General features: G+C 48.1%; 1 long non-coding RNA gene across 3 annotated transcripts in view; it reads left to right on the forward strand.

Annotated features, from left to right (window-relative positions):
- The first annotated feature begins 74 nt into the window (after positions 1-74).
- Positions 75-21,945, forward strand: part of LOC113596664 (uncharacterized) — a 30,155-nt gene continuing 8,284 nt past the window's right edge. Inside the window, exons 1-4 of one of the 3 annotated variants that reach the window (XR_008291919.1) lie at positions 75-230; positions 16,789-17,009; positions 17,667-17,806; positions 19,049-19,168. This is a non-coding gene — a long non-coding RNA (uncharacterized LOC113596664). The remainder of the gene's footprint in view (positions 231-16,788; positions 17,010-17,666; positions 17,807-19,048; positions 19,169-21,945) is intronic. The other 2 variants (XR_003417483.2, XR_003417482.2) reach the window with 2 other exon arrangements.

The following is a 21,945-nucleotide window of genomic DNA, read 5'->3' on the forward strand; positions in this document are numbered from 1 at the left end:
CAGAGCCGCCACGGCAGCCAATCCTTGGGAGGGTCCCGCCCATCCTCTTGCCCCATTGGGGAAATTCAATTTTACGACCACGCCCCTGTGGCAGGCCCCGCCCCTCGAGGGCAGGACTGTAGGGGCTTGTAGTCTTGGGGCCACTGCCGCCGGGGCCTTGGCTGGTTGGGCGGTAGTCGGCAGGAGGACGCAGCTTTGCACTAAAGTCGGGGAGGGCGCCGAAAGCTGGGGTAAGTGGCTCGGGATCGTCCGTCTGAAGATTCGCGGAATCTTCAGAACTGCCCCTCTCCGCCATCCTCTTTGTTCGTGAGACCCTGTCCCTTCCCCCGACTCCGCCCCCTTCTCGCGTTAGCATTTGGGCTTGGCTGCCGCCCAGGCTGCTTTTGGGACACCTGGTCCCGGCCACCTCAGAGCAGGGACTGTGACCGGCAGCACCTCGACCCTATGTTGGTGCATCACAAAGAACATCTCAGGTGGAGCAGGATCAATCACAGTAACTTTTCCCCAGTCGATACACCTTTGAACGGACGTTTCATTCATCTGTCATGCTTTTCCCTCCCCAGCCCCCTGAGGGTGCGCTTCTGGTTGCGCTAGTCCTAAATGGGGAATACAGAGTCCATGGTCTCATTCAACAAATGGGGGAAATTGAGGCCCAGACAGAGACAACATGCCCAAGACAACACCTGGAATCAGCCAGAGGACCCAAGAGCTTAGACCCACTGGGGAAAGCCACTTCATGTCGTGCTGGAGGCCCAGGACCCTCCCACAGATCCACAGATCCAGGGTCATCGGACCCTGCCTGTTTAAGGAACCCGGGAGGTGGGGTCTGGAGTCCTGTATGTCAAATAAAAACAATACCAACACATTTATTTTGCACTTGCGATGTACCAGGCATATAATCCCTATAACGACTGTTTTGAGCCCAACTGTTAATGCCCCATTTTACAGTTGAGGACGACAGCTGATAGGTAGTGGAACTGTGTGATTCATACCAACACCTTTTAAGTCCAGAATCTGCTTTTACCCATTATGAGGTGGGGTTGTGGGGGAGTGGTTTCAGCGTACTGTCCCAGCAGAGCCCCACAGCCCTGCTGTCCAGATCCTCTGGGACCACCCATCCCACCTCACCCCCATCTAGAGAGACTCCCAGACTCTTAAAAAGTGTCATCTTCTTTGATCCCCACATCTTGAGAGGTGGTTCCACTTTCCACATGGGAAGACCAAAACATAGAGAGGGAAGAGACTTGTGAAGGTCATACGGGAGGAGGAGCAAACAGAGACCAATCAAGGCTAACTTGATTCTACTTCAAACCTGGGGTGCCCCTTGGAACAGCCCGTTGGCGTGGGGCACACCTAGGCTAGCTGGGATTCTCAGGGCCTGCCTGAGAATGTGGCTGTCTGCTCCAATGAATGGCTTGCTTAGAGCTAGTCCCGCCCCTCACCCCCCGCCCCTTCCTGCAGGCTGGGAGGAACCACACAGTTGAGTGTGCTCCCACCTACTTAATCTGTTACGCGTGCTCACCAGGTGTTTGCAGTAAGGAAGAGATGCTTGGGTCCTTCCCTGCCCTCAAGCCCTCAGGGCTGGGGTCCTCTTCCAGACCTACCTGCCTGATTCTTCCTTCCTCCCTGTAAAGGGGGGGGGGGGGGGGGTTGGATAGTGGTGGTGGTGAAACAAAGATCAAAGGGTAGCCGCATGCAGTGCTGGAGAAGCTTTCAGCCACAGTTTAGGAAGGAGTAAACAACCCATGAGGAGGGCCTGGCATTATCTGAGTACCTGCTGCATGTCAAACACAGGGTTTGCCCTATTGCAAGTTGAGCACTGTGCAAGACAAGTATTACCTGGATTTTACAGAGAAGGAAGCTTAGGTAGGTGAAGGCACCTTGGGCTGGTAATAGCACTCAAATGAGTGGAATTCTGCCTCATGCCTAAGGCCCTTTCCTCCATCTTGCTGCCTCTAGGATGGGGGAAATCCTGGAAGACTTCTTGGAGGAGGTGATGTGCAAACCGATCCTTGAGGAAGGATGCATAGAAATTCATCACCCAGAGAAGAGGGGGAAAGGCATTGTGGTAGGGGAATAGTGTGAGTAAAGGACAGGAGGTTTGTAAGTAGGAAAAGGAAGAGAGATGGGTTGTGGATGGAGCAAGAAATGGAGATAAGGGTCATCCCATCTGTGAAGGGCCCTGAATGCCAGGTGAGCAGAGTGAACATATCTTGTAGGCACTGGGGAGGCCTGGGCCTCATTCTATCCATCTGAAAAAGGATGGGATTGGACTGGCCTGCTTCTGGTCCTCCCGAGCAAGGGGCTATAATAGAAAGGGTCCAGATCCCTCCAGATCTAATCCTGGACTGGCAGAGCAGAGAGTGGCTGGAGCAGCTCAGGGGCCAAGGGTAATATTTTGCTCTAGTGCTTGAGTCTGAGAATAAATGTTTTACCAAGCCAGCAGTGCCAGATCCCTGAATTACCCTGGCTTCCTCTCCGCGCCCCCCCCCCCCCCCCCCATCTAGGGTCCTGCAAAAACAGCCAAGGCCTGGGATCAGGAGGCAAGAAAGGTGATGGGTCTTAGCCCTGACTCTGCCCCAGGCAAAGATTTGGTCCTCTCAGAGCCTTGATTTTCTTATCTGCACAATGTAGGAATTATGGCCTGAGCTCCCTAAGTTCTCTCCCCCCAGACTAGACAACATAAAATACCAGGACTTTCAGGGAGACCCCACCTTGGGATACGTTCACAAGTACCTGTGAGGCCAAGCCAAGGTCAGAACCTTGGGTCTATGAGGGCATCCGGGGGGCTGCTGGTTACAGGGAGGGATGTAGGGTTAGGCATGGGTCGGGGTTGGGCCTGCTGGTGGGGTCTCACAGCCTAGTCAGAGTGGGGGAGACACAGTATCTTGACCCTAAAAGCTGTACAAAATGAAGCCCTCACTTGCTGTTTGGCATGCTGCGGGGATGGGGAAGGGCAATCTGGTGAAGGGAACAGCATGAACAAAGGAAGGGAGGTAAGACTGTGAGGATTTTGTTGGGGAAAAGTCAAGCAGGTGAAGCTGGAGCATGAGGTCCTTGAGGACAACTGGTCCTTACTGAGGTTGGCAGGATCCAAGGGCTGTGACCTTCCTCCTCATGGGCAGAACTGGAGGCCCCCATGATCATGGCCAGCAGCCCCAGGAGTAGGACTGGGGACCTGTTTGGCAAACCAGTTTGACAAGGCTGTCTCCTCTATGATGTCATCCAGCTGCTGTGTTCTCTGAGCGACAGTGCCAGATAAACTTCCGGGCTTGGAGTAGAAGGGGGCCTGGCCTTAAGTGCTGAGGGATGGGAAAGGAATGACTCTTCCTTGGAAACTTGGAGGCAAGTGGGCTCTGGGAAGGAGAAGGAGGCCTGAGATGCCCACTGTGCAGTGATGAACCCCAGGAACTCAGCCTCATGGAAAAAGGAGAGGATTCTGGATGGGCTGGCCTGGACCTCTTGTGATTTCTGGGAGTTCCCTGATGCCTGACATCCATCTAGGTTCATGACAGGGGCTCCATGGGTTGGAGCATGGCTCTAGATCACCCTTATAATACATGAGAGGCTATTTTGTTATTACCAAGATCCTCACAGCTTGAGCCCTGTGAGGTAGGACCATCATTATACAGAAGAGGAGACAGGCTCAGTGAGGCCAAGACTTGCTAGCACTTCATGCAGGATTTGAACCCAGAATCTTTATTCTTAATCATAGTACCCTGCTTTTTGCCATTTGGGATCTGTACCTGCCCACATGGGCCCTTATCCTATTTCTTAACTATTCAGCATAGCTGCTGCATCTTGGCATCACAGAATCCTAGATGCCTGCGTTATGATCCAAATAGATAATCTGAGTCCCAGAGAGGACAAGGAACAGGCTTCAGGTCACATAGCAATTTGGATGTGGAGCCACTCTGCACCCCAGATCCCCAGCATCCCAAATCTCTTATTTCCCCCTTGGCTTGGCACGCCCAAGCATGAAATAACAATAGCTGGCACATATTGAGTGCCTATTATGTGCCATTCACTCATTTAATGATCATCACCACCCTGTGCAGTAGGTGCTAAGATTATATCCATTTGATAGATAAAGAAACTGAAGCTCAGAAAGGGAAGGTCACTTGTCCAAGTTGACACAGCATGTTGGTGGCAGGGCTGGGATTTGAACCCAGCTGTGTGTCCCTTTCTCCTTGATGGACCCAATAGATCTCATTGAAAGCATGAAGACCTCTATGCCAGAGCGTAGATGGCCCCTTTGCAGGCTCCAGAGGTGAGCAGTGTCCAATTCATAGTTTCCACGCAGACCTGGTCTCTCTGGAGTGGGTAAAGTGCTGAGGCTGTGGAAATGTTCTGAACCTTCCCAGAGGAGGCGGCCACAGTGGGAGGGAGTGTTTGGTGCAGACCTCAGAGCCAAGTGTAGACGTGGCAGCTGGACCGGCTGCAGGCGAGGGAGGGCAGGCGGGGTGGGGCCCAAACCCAAACCGGCCTCCAAGCAGCTTTCCCAGCCATCCGCCAGCCAGGCCCAGCCCTGCCCACCCTTCTAGCTCCCCATCTGGATTTGAAAGGAGGACTCTGGGCCTAATAATAGCTGAGTGGCAGCAAAGGCAATGCCTGGAGCTGCAGCCAGTGGATTGCTAGGGTCCCCTACTGTCTTGTGCTGGCCTGAAACAGGTTTCAGGACTTTAAAAATAAAAGCGAGTGCTTATGAAGTATATGCATGTGCCAAGCTTTGTGCTAAAGCTTAGCTCACAGTAACTCACTTATTCCTCATGGCCACTCCAATAAGATAAGACTATTATTAACGCTATTTGATGGATAGAGAAACTGAGGCACAGAGACTTAAGCAACTCTCCTCTAATGATTATGGCAGCCTCTAATTGCTGAGCATATACATGTCTGTCCTGGATGCTGCACTAAGCATTTTCTGTGTATTTTCCCATTTGAGGTATTATGGGAAAATCATTTATTTTTATGAGGAAAAAAAGACCCAAAGAGAAAAGGGACTTGCCCAAAGTCATGTGGCTGAAGGGGCAGAGTTGAGACTCAAACCCAGGACTCTCAAACTCTAATCCAGGACTCTCAAACTCTAGGGAAGTTAGGACCTTGGCTTCTGGAATCAGATACACCTGAGTATGCTGGGACATCACTGCTCCTTAGCTGTGTGGCTTTGGAAAATTGCATCACCTGCCTTAACTTCTGTTTTCTTCTCTGTAAAATGGGGGTTTGGTTGAGATGATACTAATACCACCTGCCAGATAGTAGGCGCCCACCTTGAGGATAGTGGGTTGTTTACATCGTGCATTTACATTATGTATTCACTCATTCAATTCTTTTTTCTTTTTAATTTTATTTTAATGTTTATTCACTTTTTGAGAGACAGAGTGTGAGCAGGGCAGGGGGCAGAGAGAGAGGGAGACACAGAATCGGAAGCAGGTTCCAGGCTCTGAGCTGTCAGCACAGAGCCCGACGCGGGGCTTGAACTCACGAACTGTGAGGTCATGACCTGAGTTGAAGTCAGACACTTAACTGACTGAGCCATCCAGGTGCCCCACACTCATTCAATTCTTACAGCAGCCTCCATGGTGGGGACTCTTCTTGCACCTGTTTTATAGAAGAGAGAGAAATGTGAGGCTCAGAGAGGAGAAGGGACTTGCCCAGGACAAACAGCAAGAGTCAGGATTGGAGGCCAGTGCTGTGATTCCAGAGGCTGAACTCTTCTCTCTTTACAGTTTGCTTCCTGATACTGAGGCACAGAGTGGGGTGTGGGCTATGCCTGGGTCACACAGCAAAGTAGGTCTTTAGGGACATCTGATGTATGAAGGCCAGGAGAGGAAGGATCATCTGCTAGCCCCAGTTTACTGCAGTCACAGACGCTTCAGGCTTGGAGCTCAAGATGTTCTGTAGTCTCAAATTTCTGTAAGGATGCCCTGTTCTTCCAAAGGCTAGAGCAAGTTCCAGATTTTGGGACCTCTTCCACCAGGAGGCTAGGGTGCTAGATTCTAGGTTCAGCTTGCAGAGGTGGAAAGGTTCCTTCTGGACGAAGAGGTCCATTTCTCAGAGTCACTAGCGAACTTTGGGGCTTGAAGAGTGCTTCAGGCTTTGCTTAAATCCCAATTCTTCCATTCACTATCTACTTCATCTTCCTGGGCCTCAGTTTCCTTGTCTTTCAAATGGGGGCACTAATACTTCCTGTAGTAGATAGTTTGCAAAAATTACTTCAATGCGGAGTGCCTGGATGGCTCAGTCCATTAAGTGTCTGACTTCTGCTCAGGTCATGATCTCATAGTTCTTGAGTTCGAGTCCTGAATTGGGTTCTGTGCTGTCAGTGCAGAGCCTGCTTCAGATCCTCTGTCTCCCTCTCTCTCTGCCCCTCCCCCCTCTCAAAAATAAACATTAAAAAAAAAAAAAAACTTCAATGCTTTGCCTCCCTGTAAGCAAGCCCATTTGCAATGTGACCTTGAAACCCCGTCCCATCAGGAGAATCTATTTCCTTACCCCCTGCATCAGGGCTCAGCCATATGACTAATTTTGGCCCATAGAATTCAGGGAAGTTGACACTGCCAGTTCTGAGCCTGGACTTTAAGAGATCCTGTAGCTTCTGCTTGTTCTGTTGGAACCTTCTCAGCTGTCACATGAACAAATCTGGGCTGTCCTGCATGAGGATGAGAGACCACTGGAACAGGAATGAGTTGTCCTAGCTGAGGCTGTGCTAGTCAGTCGCCAGCTGATCCAACAGCTGACCACAGATGAATGAGTAAGCCCAGCTAAGACCAGAAGAACCTTTGGCTGAGCCCAGCCCAAATTGTCAATCCATGAAATCATGAGTTAAATAAATGGTTACTGTTTTATTGCACTCAGTTTGGGGTGATTTGTTATGCAGCATTGCTGTAGCAATTAATAACTGGCATACGGTTTTTATTAAGTTTACTTATTTTGAGAGAGAGAGTACAAATGGGGGAGGGGCAGAGAGAGGGAATCCTAAGCAGACTCCACACTGCCAGAGCAGAGCCTGACACGGGGCTTGAACCCATGAACTGTGAGATCATGACCTGAGCTGAAGTTGGATGCTCAACCAACTGAGCCACCCAGGGGCCCCCAGTTGTTTTTGTTTTTTTAATGTTTATTTGTCTTTGAGAGGTGGGGGAGGAGTAGAGAGAGAGGAATACAGAGGATCTGAAGTGGGCTCTGTGCTGAGAGCAGAGCCCAATATAAGGCTCGAACTCACTAACTGTGAGATCATGACCTGAAATGAAGTCAGATGTTCAACTGACTGAGCCACCCAGATGTCCCCCCCCTTTTTTTTTTAGTTTATTTATTTATTTAAGTAATGTTTACACCCAACGTGGGGCTTGAACTCATGGCCCTGAGATCAAGAGTCACATGCTCTTCCAACTGAGCCAGCCAGGCCCCCCCTGGTATACAGTTTCATTCAGTGTAATTAATGTAACAAACTGAAAATCTCAGTGGCTTAACCCAAGCAGAGTTTATTTTTTACTCACATAAAGTCTGATAAAGAGCAGCCCTCTCCCAACCCATTTCTCTTGGTAGGCACCTCTCTTCCAAGCAATGACTCCTTCAGGCCCTCCCTGGAATCCATTTTTGAATCTTCTGCATGTGGAAAGGGAGCCTAAAAATCAAATGAGGCTCACCTACTCTTAATTGCTTTGCCCAGGGGTGACATGTCATTTCATTGGCCAGAATGTAGCCACATGACTCTACTAACTGCAAGGGAAGATGAGGATGCGCCCTTCCTTTGTGCCCAGGAAGAGGGAACATCGTGGAGAACATAAAGCATTGTTTCTGCCACATTCTCTCTCTCACCAGGCTGTCATGAAGGGTCAAGCAGAGACCTAATATCTAAAAAGAATTAATTCCAGGGGTGCCTGGATGGCTCAGTCGGTTGAGTGTCCCACTTCAGCTCAGGTCATGATCTCACAGTTCATGAGTTTGAGCCCTGTGTCAGGCTCTGTGCTGACAGCTCAGAGACTGGAGCCTGCTTCGGATTCTGTGTCTCCCTCTCTCTCTACCCCAACCCACTCACATTCTGTCTCTGTCTCTCTCAAAAATAAACATCAAAAAAAAAAAAAATTAAAAAAAATTATTACCAGCACCTAGCACAGGGTGGTTTAAATAAGGGACAACTTATAGGTGAAGAATCTGAGGCTCAGAGAGGTTGAGGAATTTGCCTGAAATCATACAGCGAGCCAGTTAGTAGCTATTTTGTGGTAGTGAAGCATTCAGGACAGATCTAGAGTTGGACAGGTCTGGGTATAAGTCTCAACTCTCACTTCTTCACTGTGTGACATTAGGCAAGTTAGTTTCTCTGGGCTTCAGCTTTCTCATCCACAAAATGGGGAGAGGAATAGTTCCAACCTCATAGGGTGGGGTGAACATTCAGGAGCTTATGTGCGTCAAGAGCTTAGCTTAGATCCTGGTATGTGGGCACTGCCTAATAAATGTGAGCCACCTGGACAGATGTGATGTTATTTCTGATCTTACCTTGCCAGGGTCAGCACATTTATTATGTTTTGTGCAAATTCTGTCCCTTCCTCCTACCTCTTGTGGTGTGTGTGAATGGTTTTATTTACTTGGTTAAGAGAAGAAAAAATTCCCTCGGTTGTATATTAGTCACTCAACAAACCTTTATAAGCACAAAGCCCCCAAGCACCCATGTCTATTCTGCTGACAGAAGTCTAAAATGCCCTCATTATTGCTTCCTTTAGACTACAGTTTGGCCCTGTAAAATTCATTCCCTTCCCAATCCACTTCTAGGATTGTCCCATCACTGAGAAAGGGGCAGGGCAAGAGGGTCTGGAGCTAATGGGCTCCAGCTGGGGAAAGGCCAGGCCAGAGCAGACCCTGCTGGGTGTGTGGTCTGGGCATTCTGAAAATGTCTGCTCACACAGAAGGAAAGGTCCAAGATGGGAAAGAGGTGGCCTCCCCTCCTTCCCCATTTAACCCATCTCTGAGCCTCCCTTTGCAGCCAGCCAGTCAGAGGTTCGTGAGCATATGCTGAGACTTGACAGGTATTATGGAGCTGACAGTCTGTGACTGGAGTTTGAAGGGTAAGAGAGTGGGGGGAGGGGGGTGGGAATGAGAAGGGAGAGGGGAGCAGGAACCAGACCAAAGGGTCCCTATGGGTGGTACTAGCCATATAATTTGTGGGGTCTGGTGCAAAATGAAAACATGAAGCCCCTTGTTAAAAAAACAAACAAACAAACAAACAAACAATTAAGAATTTCAAGATGGTAACAGTAGAGCATTAACCCAAGCACGGGACCCTGGGGAACTGCACAGATCATACACCTGTGAAGTTGGTCCTGCCTATGGACCACAGTAAGAAGGACTTCAATGTGAGGACTGTAGGGAGCCACTGAAGGCTTTTGAGCTAGGGATGATAAGATCTGATTTGCATAAGCTTTTGTTGCTGTCTCACAACACCACACCTGGATGATATGGGACCCTCTTCTCTGCACTGGTGGCCTGATCGATTTTCCTGAAATACTTTACTCAGAATGTCATTCCCTTGCTCAAGAACCTGCAGTGGCTTCTACCCCCTAATCAGATCCAGCCCAAACTCCCTACACAGACACTCAAGGTCCTTCATAATCTTTCCTCACATGATTTAGTTAACCTGTTGCTAACACAGGCTGTGTGTGAATCCCAGAGATGATGAACTAGCCTGACGACACAAAGTAATTACAGGAGGGCAAGCCAGGACTAGAACCCAGGTCTCCTGCCATTTGCCCATCCTGCCTTGGAGAAGTGTGAAACCTCACAGTGTGCTTTGTAACCCCCAACCTCGCACAGAACCTTGCAATATGCCTGTGGCAGTGAGTTCCTCCTGGAGCACATCTGCTCAATATGCCTGTGGCAGTGAGTTCATCCTGGAGCACATCTTTGCCAGTAAGGGTGTTCCAGAATCCGGGATGTAGGTAGCATCCTTCCTCACTCCTCTCCATCACCCTTATACCTCTAGATATTCACCAAACCTCACCGTATCCATGGTGCCCATTGGGCCAGGTCCTGCCCATAGACATGTGTCTGGCCTACAGGGCTTTTAAAAAGCTTTTTGGGGGCACCTGGGTAGCTCAGTCGTTTGAGCGTCTGACTCTTGATTTCAGCTCAGGTCATGATTCCAGGGTTGTGGGATCGAGCCCCACCTTGGCCTCCTCACTGAGCATGGAGCCTGCTCAAGATTCTCTCTCTCTCTCCCTCTGCCTCTCTCCCCCGCTTGTGCGTGCTCTCTCTCTAAAATAAAATTAAAAAAAATTTTTAAGGGCACCTGGGTGGCTCAGTTCGTTAAGCATCTAACTCTTGATTTTGGCTCAGGTCATGGTCTCATGGTTTGTGAGATCGAACTCTGCATCAGCCTCCGAGCTAAGAGTGCAGAGCCTGTCTGGGATTCTCTCTCCCTCTCCCCATCTCTCTCTTCCCCTCCCCCGCTGGCGCATGCACACACACACACACACACACACACTCTCTCTCTCTCTCTCTCTCTCTCTCTCTCTCAAAATAAAGAAATAAACATTAGAAAAAAATTAAAAAAAACACTTTTTGAATTTGTTGTTGACCTTTGAAAATCGGGAAATTTCACAGGGTAATCTGCATTTTTATTTCTCCCTCTTCTCCAGCCTGGGTCTGCACTGCTCCCTTCTGAAGTGAATCCTCCAAGGGGTTCTGCCCTAAGTCCCCAGTGGACCTGGGGAGATTGGGATCTTGGAAAGAATGCCTTATACCCCACCAAAGACCAGTCAGGATTCTGGAATCTGACCAATCAGGTGGATAACTCCCCCTTCTGGGGGCGGGGTCAGGAGAAGTAAACCCAGCCAAGTCTCTGCCAACAGGAAGGGGGTTCGCCCTGACCCCCTGTCCTGTCACTGATGTGGGTGGGAACCTGTAATGGGTCAGCTGGTTGACAATTAGGGAGTAATTAGTTACCAGCTAATTAATGCACAAGACAGCTAAGGGGCTGGGAGGAGAACAAGGGACTGAAGCTCAGAAAGGAACCTCAGGTCTCTTTCTGGAAAAAAATATATTTTCAATGTTTTTATTTTATTTTTGAGAGAGAGAGAGAGACAGAGTAGGAATGGGGGAGGGACAGAGAGCAAGAGGGAGACACAGAATCTCAAGCAGGCTCCAGGCTCTGAGCTGTCAGCACAGAGCCTGACATGGGGCTCAAACTCAAGAACTGTGAGATCATGACCTGAGCTGAAGTCAGACACTTACCTGACTGAGGCACCCAGATGCCCCTCTTTCTGGAAAAATATTAAGAGAGGGCAATAAGGAATCCCCAGGGTAATGTTTGAAAACCCCTTTTATGTTGTTGAAGGAGATTTAAATGTCCCCCTACAAAGGACTTGATTCTTTTGAGAAGCAGATGGCTCTAACCAGGCTGTGGTGGTTGGGGCTGGAAGATAAGGAGTGGACTGAGGGAGAGTAAACCTTTCTGACCTTGGGGGGCAAACTGCTTTGTGGTATTTGGAAAGGTTCTTTGTTTGCAAAAACTAGAAACCTCCCTGGATCACATTGACCAAAATGAGACTCTGCTGGAAGGCCATCAGAAGTGGTATCAAGATTATAAAAACTTCAAGGTAGAAACAACAAAGGCATTGTTTCAGTTCAAATTGTTTTCTGCTTTCCAGACCTCCTTGTGATCAGCCTGTTGGTTAGAAGTAAACACTTCTTGCATTCAGAGTGTGGTCTGTGAACCAGCAGCTTTGGCATCTTCTGGGCACTTGGTGGAAACACAGTCTTAGGCCTCACCCCAAACCTACCGAACCAGAATCTGTATTGCAAAAAGATTTTCAGGGGGATTCATGTGCACATTGTAGTTTGGGTTTGTGGCCACAAGAATCAACTGGGTGATAGGAGGGAGGAAGTCTCTTAAACCTGAAGGTTACTAGGCCTTTGAGAAGAGCTGTTGCCTTAGTGGTCTCCAGGGGATGGTGTTTCCCAGGGCCCACTGGGGAGAGGTCAATAAAATTGGCAAATAGTCTTGAGCTGCTGCCACAAATTCCTGCCCAGGTGCTAGTGGGGCAAGAGTCCAACCTACAGCAGCTTGCATCCCAGATATTAGATGGGTGGGAGAAACCCAGGCCTGTGACTTGTCCAGGAGGAAACTGCTCAGGACCCTGGAGGGAATGCCCTGTATGCTGCTGGGTCTCTACTTAGAGGGCTCTATTTTGAGGTGCTCATCTGCTTGGCTGAAGGAAGGCAGAGGGTGGCTTGTGCTGATGTCAGAGCTGGGGGGCTTCAACCTTCCTTCTTTGCTCTGGGCAAGCAGTTCCTAAAAGCTGCCCTTGGGACAGAATGGGAGAAGCAATATTGACTTGGTCCTATAGAAGTTCCAAAGCACTTTCATCCTCTATCATATTGATCTTCATAATGATCTGGTACAAAGAACCAGCCAAGCATGGATGGCTCCTGTCTCTGAATTCGGGGCGCCTGGGTGGTTCAGTCAGTTAAGCATCTGACTTTGGCTCAGGTCATGATCTCGCGATTCGTGAGTTCAGGCCCCATGTTGGCCTTTGTGCTGACAGCTCAGAGCCAGGAGCCTGCTTCGCGTTCTGTGTCTACCTCTCTCTCTGCCCCTCCCCTACTCCCACTCTCTCTCTTTCTCTTTCTCAAAGATAAATACACATTAGGAAAAATAATTAAAAAGGTTGAATTCAACCTCAGGAGTGACTGTGACAGCTAAGGTTAGTGAGACCTGCTACTTAACTTGTGCCTCTTTCTTGGTTTGCTAAAGTCTTGTTCTCAAATTAGAAATTAGGAGGTTGAGTCAGGGGTGAGCTCATCCTTTGGCATTATGAAGTTGTTAGTTTAAAGTATGCCCATCTTAGGGGTGCCTGAGTGGTTCAGTCTGTTAAACATCTGACTCTTGACTTTGGCACAGGTCATCTCACCATCATGAGATCAAGCCCCATGTCGGGCTCTGCACTGGGCATGGAGCCTGCTTAAGATTCTCTCTCTCCTTCTCTTTCTTCTCTCTCTCCTAAATAAATAAATAAATACGTACATACATAAATGCATAAATAAATAAAGTATGCCCATGTTAGAGCACTCTGTAAGAGACAAGTATCCATCCAAGCTTGTTCAATACTCTGTGGGGTGTGAGAGTTTCCTTTTCAGGGCCAACACATTATTGGAGGAAGGCAATTCCTACTTCTTCCACTTATTTCTATCATGGAAGAAAGGACCTCCCACCTGCCACCCATGGGTCCCAGGTGTCACTCAACACCCTGAGGCAGCTCCCAAAATCATAGACAGAGATTCTGGAGGAAATTGTCAGTCTCTACAGGGCTCACCTTTTGTCTCCAAAACTTATTAAATGACATCACAAATAAGGCTTGGCAAATAGGCTGAGGGAGTCTGGTCAGTGAGAACAGACAGAAGCCTGCAGGCATGGATGCAGGCAGGATGGAAATGAAGACCTATGATAGGTGGAAGTGACAACAAAGTGGAGATCCCCAGAAGGAGAATGAACAATCCCAGCTAGCATTACAGAACACTTTCAACAAGCATGGTTCTCCTTTATCCTTGGCAGCCCTGGGTGGTAAGACAGAATTATACCCATTTTACAGATAAGGATCCTACGGTCTAGCAAGGTCATGGGGCCATACATAACCAAGCCATTATCTTGGACCAGTGCTTAGTGGGTGTACAGTTGATGTTTGCGGAATAAAAGTAGAAAGTGTACATTTGATAGCACTTTTTAAATGATGAGAAATTTATATTTTTGTGTAGTCTTAACTATCTCCCCCACAAGATGCTTACTAATTACTAACGGGCCTTTTCAACAGAGAAACTTGCCAGATGCCTCCTTAACCAAGTGATCGATGTTAACATCACTGGTAATAAATCACGTTGACAGAATGTAGCCCCTGAATGATGCACTAAGAAGGGTACAGCATTGCTTCTGTGGCATTCTTGCCAAAAATGCATAATCTTGATCCAATTATGAGAAAACATTAGACATTCATATTGAGGGCTATTTTGTAAAATGACTTACCATCACTCTTCAGTGTGAAGGTTACAAGAGAAAAGAGAGATTGGGGGAACCTGTCACAGATTAGAGGAGACTAAGCAGACATAACAATTAAATGCAATGTGGGATTCTGGATTACAGCAAAAGTAAAACGCAAAATTCAAACAAGCTCTGTAGGTTAGTTGATAGTATTCTATTAGTGGTAATTTCCTGGTTCTGATTGTTGTATCAAGGTCGTGTAAGATGTTAATATTAGGGGGAACTAGGTGAGGGGTACAGAAGGTGAAGACTTTAGCAGAACTCTGAACTACTTTTGCAACTTTCTATAAGTCTAAAATTATTTCATAATAAAATATTTTATAAATTTGATATATGAATTATATCTCATTTTTTAAAAATAATAAAAATCTTACAAAGTAAAGCATTAATATATAGCTTCTTCAGATGACACCTTCTCCTCTACCAGTACTTATTATTTTTCTCTTTGAATTTGAAATGGCGTTTAGAATCTCTGTATATTCCACATATTCTCAGCTCAGATCTTGTTCCAAGAAGGTCTACTTGATCTCCACAGCTAGAAATCATGTCGTCTTCCCTTGAACTCCTGTGATACTTTATCTGCACTTTATTAGGGCATTTACCATCTCCACAACGGACATTTATGGTATTTTCTGCCCAGCCCTCTGGCCTAGATCTTCTTCCCTCTTCTGACTCCAACCATGACTTTTCATGGAAGCTGCCATGTTTTTACAGACCAATCCCAAGCCACAATTGATTGGTCCAGGGGTAGACACCTGACTCAGTTGGGCCAATCAGACACTTTCCGGGATCCCTCCCCTCCCCCCTACTGGAACTGAGAAGTTAATTGATCTGTCTATTGTGGCATGAGTTATGAAACATGGAAGCTGTTAGCCATCACTTTCTCTGCTACGTGGGGGAACCCTATCTGCCACTAGAGAGGGAAGAACGGTAACAGAGAGAAGCAGAGCGAGAGTGTAACCGAGAGAGACCTAATTCTATTTGTTTTTGGAGTTTTCTGTCCTTGCCAGGTGTAGGTTGGTTGGTTGACCCTACTGTCTACTACATAATCCCTAGAATCCAATCTACCAATAAAATCCCTTCCCCAAAAATCTGTATTAAGGTAGCCAGGATAGTTTTATGTAGCTCTCAACCCAAAGACTCCCAAAGAATATAGCTACTCTGAATGATTTCTGTAGATGTTTTCTCTCTCCCACTCATCTGGGAATTGCCAAATGCCCACTTAGATACAGTTTGCATCGGCCTGCGGCTAGGGAGAAAACTAGAACAATGTGGTGAGTTATAAAGGTAATTTTTTTTAATTGCTAGATTCTGAGATTAGTCCTTATTAAATTTTTTGGTGAGAGTAGAAAGTAATGCTTTATTTTTCCTTTTCTTTAATGTTCTTTGACAAATAACAAAATGTGGCCGCATTTGGGGAGAACACTTTACTGGGATGTAAAATCCCCGAGTCTGGGAAGCACCCAGGTAATGATTCCTCTGGGGCAGAGTTCTCGCCTGGCTCTCAGCACAGCACGGCTACCGACACATGGTAGGGCAAGAGGTACCTCCGAAACGAATGAGATGAGCTAATGAGTTTAGAAAGCTGTTCTGGTCTCCTGCATGTCACGAGGGGATGATCTGATTCAGAACTGTTATAGCTTGTTCATTCACTTCATTCTTTTATGATTTTCAAATCAGGCCAGATTTCTTTATCTATCTGCAAAATGCCCTACTAGTCTTGCCTGACCTTTCCTTTCAAGTGGGCCTCAGATTCATTCTCTCTTTTTTTTTTTTTAATTTTTAAAATATATTTTATTTTATTTATTTTAGAGAGAGTGAGTGGGGGAGGAGGCGGAGGGAGAGAGGGGCGGGGAGCGGGGTAGAGAAAATCTTAAGCAGGCTCCATGCTCAGCATGGAGCCTGACATGGGCTAGATCCCATGACCCTGGGTTCATGACCTGAGCCAGAATCAAGAATCTGAGCCACCCAGGCACCCCCATTTTCTCTTTTATCCTTACATCTGTCTAGAGGTGACTTGACTGGGAGGAGAGGTGAAAGCTCTCTTCTCAAAACGTGGAGGGTCAGCTTACTGTGATGGAGAGAGCACTGGAATGGGAGTCAGCATTGCAGCCTAATTCTGGTTGCCCCTCTGGCTGGTTGCTAATTCTCAGGCAAGTTGCTTTAGTTCTGTGAGCCTCGGTTTTCCCATCCATAAAATGGCGGTGCTGTCTAGCTTACCTTCTGCATGGGGCAGTTAGGAGGGCCTGAGCAGTCTTTGTTAGGCTTTGGCAGCAAATTGGAAAGTGGAAAAGGAGAGAATTGTTTTATAGGGGCAGGTGGAGGTATTTGAGTAGGGAAGTGATGATATCATAGAAATGGGAAGGTGGGGAAGTTGCTCCGTACTTCCTAGCTATTCCTAGCTATGTCTCTTACTTGCATGTGACCTCGCTTCTCTGTGTCTCAGCTTCCTCGTCTGGGGATAGCCACGTCCCACAGTCAGAATCCCATACTGGACACCAAAGAACACATAGAGCTGGTGAGGGAGAGAGAGGCACTCCAGGTGGAGGAGACTGTAGCAAAGGCTTGGGATCAGGAATTATTGAGGCACAAATGAGAAACACTGGTCTCACGTGTTGTGTTTCATGGGTACAATAAAAATACTTCTCTATCGTGATGAGAATTAAGCAAGAGCATGCAGGCAGAACCCTCAGCATAGACTGGCACATAGCAAACTCAGTCATGGCGCTCGTCCTTACTGCTGTCATTTTATTTTACAGGTAAAGGAAACAGAATCTCTGAAAGGTGATGTGGCTGGCCTAGTCACACAGTTATCAGAGTCAGGCAGGATTTGAATCCACATCTTCTTGACTCTAGAGGCCAGGCTCTGGACAACTGTGCTACAGTCGCCTGTTTGTGGGGCCTCTGCTCCCGACCCCAGCTGTCTGCCTGACTCAGCAACTGTGGGTGGCCTTACTCCCATGCGTGGGCAGCAGAGCTGGTAAGAAGCCTCCCAGTTCCTTGAAAACCAAATATGGCCATACCAGGCCCTCTGAGGCCTGACCCCCAGGCTGGGCTTGCTCCTGCCTGCTCCTCTGGGCCGTGGGGCCTTACTCCCCGTACAAACTGCTGGGTTTGCCCCAAAGGACTCTGGGAGAGCCTGTAATCAGATCCCCTTCCTCATAGGATCCTGTTGAGCAAGTGAGACCAGTGTCTTATCCATGCTGTAATAATTCCTAACTCCAAACCTTTGCTCAGGGAGTGCCTCTCTCTAACCAACTCTTATGCTTTCGTTGGTGCCCAGTGTGAGGTCAGGAATAGTTACTTCCAGACTGTGTGACTTAGAGTAAGATACTCATCACATCCATCCATACCTTCCTTCCTTCCTCCCTCCCCTCCCCTTCCCTCTTTTTCCCTCTCCTTCCTACCTTTTCTCCTTCCTTCCTTCCTTCCTTCCTTCCTTCCTTCCTTCCTTCTTTCCTTCCATCCATCCAGTGGGCACCTACCTGTGCCAGACACTTTATATATAGTCTCTCCTTCCAGACTAGAAGCCTTGCAGACCAGGTGCCAGGAGATAATTATTCAACCAATATCCTTGGGCAAGGCTTGTCTTCACTACAGTCCTGATGAGGCTCTTGTTATCACCTCCATTTCACAGTTGGGAAGACTGACATGAAGAGAGGGGAAGTCCAAAGGATGCCCAGTGGAGATGGGTGGCACTGAGACTTGAACTCTGATCCATTGGACTCTAGAGGCAGTTCTGCCCAACTCTTAATGGACGGACAGACTGTGGTGAAGGTCAGGTCCTAGGGGAGGGCTGGGACCACTTCTTCACTTCTTAGCTTCTGAGTAGTTCCCTTAACCCAGAGCCTTTCCAATGCAACTATCCCTCACTCACTTTCCCTACTCCAGCCTCTCCATGGCTGATCTGATACTTGCTAGGGAGACTAGAAAGGATTAATTCTTTCCCTTGGTCCCCCATTTCTGAGCCTTTGAGAGTGCCTGTCCTATCTCATAGCTTGCAAATCCTTCTCAAGGTCACCAGCATCCTTACCTCAGCGCTGCAGAGTAAGGAGGATCTTCCCCATGGTTCCAATAGGGGAACTGAGGCCCCTGCACTGGTCATATGTTACATCAGGGTGTGGCCCAGCTGGGCTTGGAATCTCTTGCTTCAAGGAGCTAAGCACAGAATTAGCTGCTAGATCTTTCTTGAAGCCTGGTATGAAGTGTTTAGAGTCCAGAAGATCCAGCTCTGCTTCTCACTAACTGTGCAGCCTTGGGAGAGTCACTTCACTTTTCAGAACCTTATCTTCTCCTCTCACAAATGGGGATAGTGCTGGTACCCATTTGAGAGATATTGGGAGGATGGAAAAAAATAATGCTTGTAAATCACTTAGCACAGTGCCTGGAACATAGTGGGTGCTCAGACAATGAGGTTATTACTGTGCTTAGTGCCTAACATAGAACATCAGATCAGGAGGGCTATCCAGGCCAAGGGTAATTTACTAACATTCCTTTATCACTACTATGTGCCAAACACATTCATCAGGCACTATAACTCAGTGCCATTTTACAGATGAGGTGACTGAGGCTCAGAGAAGGAAAGTGACTGGCTCTAACTCCCTGTCCAATCAGAGGAAGAGCCTGGGCCTGGACTCGAGTCTGTGTCTATAATGTCAGCTTTGTTTTGCTGGATTCTCCAACCTTATCATGCAAAGACCCAGAGAGGAAAAGGGAGTTACTCGGGGCTCCACAGCAGCTGGGAATAGGTCAGACCACACCGGGGAGGCCTTTTCCATCCTGGCAGCTCTGCACAGGTCTGGGTAATTCTCCAGTTCTAGGATTAAGACAGGAGCTTACTGACACAGTCACAGTCCTCAGAAGGGTCCCAGAATCTGGTCCACAGTCTCAGGCCAGCTGGCAGATCTCAGCTTCCCCAGAAGCCCCCACTCTACCCTGTGACCACCCCTTCCCCACCTCCAGATTTCAACTTGTCCCCTCCCCGCCGCCCTGCCTTTTTTTTTTTTTTTTTCCAATCAGTTGAACCTTCTGCCAAAGAAAACTCGTTGATGCCCGCAAACCAGCCAGCCGGGGAGGAGGCTGCTCTGGAATGTCGGAGGGGGGTCACCAAGCTGTTTGTGAGCAGGCCAACACAGAAATGTGAGCAGCTACCTTTTTTGGGGAAAGTCAGAACTCCCTCTGTGGGAAAGGATCCAGGGAAGGCTATCTCAGAGGCTCGGGCCTCAGTTTCCCCTTGATCAACACCCCGGCATTTATGGGGTATGAGTAACTTCAGCTATTGATTCAATAGCTGTTGGTTGGGTGACTGCTGTGTTCCAGGCACTGAGCTGGCAGCTTGGGACACAGCTGACACAGAGCTAAGCCCTGTGCTCAGGGAGGACTTTTCAGCAGAAGGCAGTGTCTTAGTACGTCTCCCAGTGAACAAAAGGCAGGTGCCCCAGGCCTACAACCCCTGATCAACACTCTTGGGGCTGGTCAGGTTTCAGAACTCAGAATTCTGGGGGTTTTAAAAGGTGAGCTGGGGGGCACCTGGGTGGCTCAGTCAGTTAAGCGTCTGACTTGACTCAGGTCATGATCTCACAGTTCATGAGTTCAAGCCCTGCATCGGGCTCTGTGCTGACAGCTCAGAGCCTGGAGCCTGCCTTGGATTCTGTGTCTCCCTCTCTCTCTGCCCCTCCCCTCCTCGCACTCTGTTTCTCTCTCTCTCGAAAATAAATAAACATTAAAAATTTTTTTTAATCTGGTGGGGACTGGGCCCACCCATCTCCAATCAAATATATGAATATTGCTGTAGTGAGAAGTTTAAGTATTGAGTCTAAGTGGGGCCCCAGGTTTGGCCTCCACACGAGTTTTCTTCAAATATATGGAAAAGCCCTTGGATATTTGGGCTTTGTGGACTGTAGAGTTGAAGACAAGGGACTAAAGCCCTGATTCATCTCCCCATTTTCTCAGATGAGAAAACTGAGGCTCAGGGCAGAGGAGTCACATACCCCAGGCCCTCGAGCAAGCAAATGGTGCAGGTGGGTAGAATGCAGGTCTCAGTGACTCCACATTCAGAGCTTGTCACCAGCAGGGACCCTGGCTGGGAGAGAAGCAAGGGCTGAGTAGAGAAGGCTCCCTAGCCAAACCTCAGCAGCCCACCAGCCAGTTCTGCCAGGAAGGAGTTAAGAGCAATCTGGGCCTCCGCCAGGCCTCTGCACGGCGGCTCCTTGCAGGGCCTGCCTGTCTGGGGCCTGTTTACCAGGCCACACTTGCATCACTGGCTTCAACGTGCAGTGCAAACACACTCACATTCTTGGGTCATGAGAAATGCACAATTATGATGACATCATGCCCAGAGAGAAGATTTTCGCCAGCCTCCCTTCTGCCCACAGTCAAAGCTGTTTAATTAGCACTCTTAACTGGAACTCTTGTCTTCTTGTAAAAACCAACTGGAAGAATTTATGGGTGGGGGTGATGGGGGTTGGAGTGAGTATGTGTGTGTGTGTATGTGTGTGTGTGTGTTTTAAGGATAAAAATAGCTCATCTGGGACTCCTTTTGGGGTATTTGTGAGTATCAGTGCACCACTGTTTATATTAAATCTATGTCACCCTGGACATTTTCGTCTGAATTTGGCTTGGAGACGGGACGAGAGAAACCACCCATGTCTTTTTGTTCCTTTTTGGGAAGGAGACACGTAGGCCAAGTAAAAGGGCCCTTGGAGACAATTTAGACCAACCATCATTATACAGGCCAAGGAAAGGGAAGCCCAGAGAGGGGAGGGCCTTGCTTGAGGTCACACAGTGAGGCTCCAAGTTCTCACACCACTCATGCACTTTGCCACGCTGCCCGCAGCCCCTACTTCGGCTTTATGAGTTGGTTTTTCAGGGTGTTGAAAAGAGAGATACCTCTAGCTAGAGCTTCCTGGATATCTTTTGAGATCAAAATGGAGGAAATGGTGGTGTTGGGGGTGTTGGTGTTGGTGTTGGGTGGATGCGGAGGTGGCCTGGGAGCAGAGGAGAGAAAGACTGGGACCACAGAAAGCCTCAACCTCACCCTCCTGCTCTCCCCCACCAAAAGGAACCTACCCTAGGCTTTGAAACATCTGTTCCTCTTCCAGGCACCCCCAGGCTTCCTTTAGCTCCTCCTTCCTAAGAAGTGCCACCTCCTCACTGGCTTCCTTCCATGACCATTGAAGACTTATTTCCCACCATGGGAGCTAGATTTTTAGCAAATGAAAATAGAAGACACCAGTTAAATTTGACTTTCAGAAGGGCACCTGGGTGGTTTGGTTGGTTGAGTGTCTGACTCTCGATTTTGGCTCAGGTCACAATCCCAGGGTTGTGGGATTGAGCCCTGCATCTGGTTCCATGCCACTGAGTGCAGAGCATGCTTGAGACTCTCTCTCTCTCTCTCTCTTTAAAAAAAAAAAACAACTGACTTTCATATAAGCAACAAATAATGTTTTAGTAGGAATATATCTCATGCAATATCAGGATACCTGGAAACCTTAGTCCCCTTCATCTTTATCATCACCATTGTGGCAGATAAAATGCTTCCCCACCAGCCTTCCCTCTCTTTCCTCATTAACTGAACCCTGATTTTGGTCTGGGGTGGGATTGTATCCCAGGCTATGAGTCAATCATGATTAGTCTAAGCTAGTCACAACAATCCTGTTCTCTTTTGCCTTTCCAGACTCCCTTGCAGTCAGGAATGGTCTGGTGGCCTTAAAATATGTCTGTAAATTTTTTTGACACCCTCCTTTTGAAAAGGTGGAAATTCATCCCCACAACCTTGAATGTAGGCTAGACTTAGTGACTCATTTCAAAGAGTGACTTCTGAGGGTAGGTCATGAAAACCATTGTTGCTGTTACCTTGCTCTCTTAGATTACTTGCTCTGGGGGAAATTAACCACCATGGTGTGAGGACACTCAAC

This window comes from Acinonyx jubatus, chromosome D3 (genome assembly GCF_027475565.1).
Source record: "Acinonyx jubatus isolate Ajub_Pintada_27869175 chromosome D3, VMU_Ajub_asm_v1.0, whole genome shotgun sequence".
NCBI classification, from domain to species: domain Eukaryota; kingdom Metazoa; phylum Chordata; class Mammalia; order Carnivora; family Felidae; genus Acinonyx; species Acinonyx jubatus.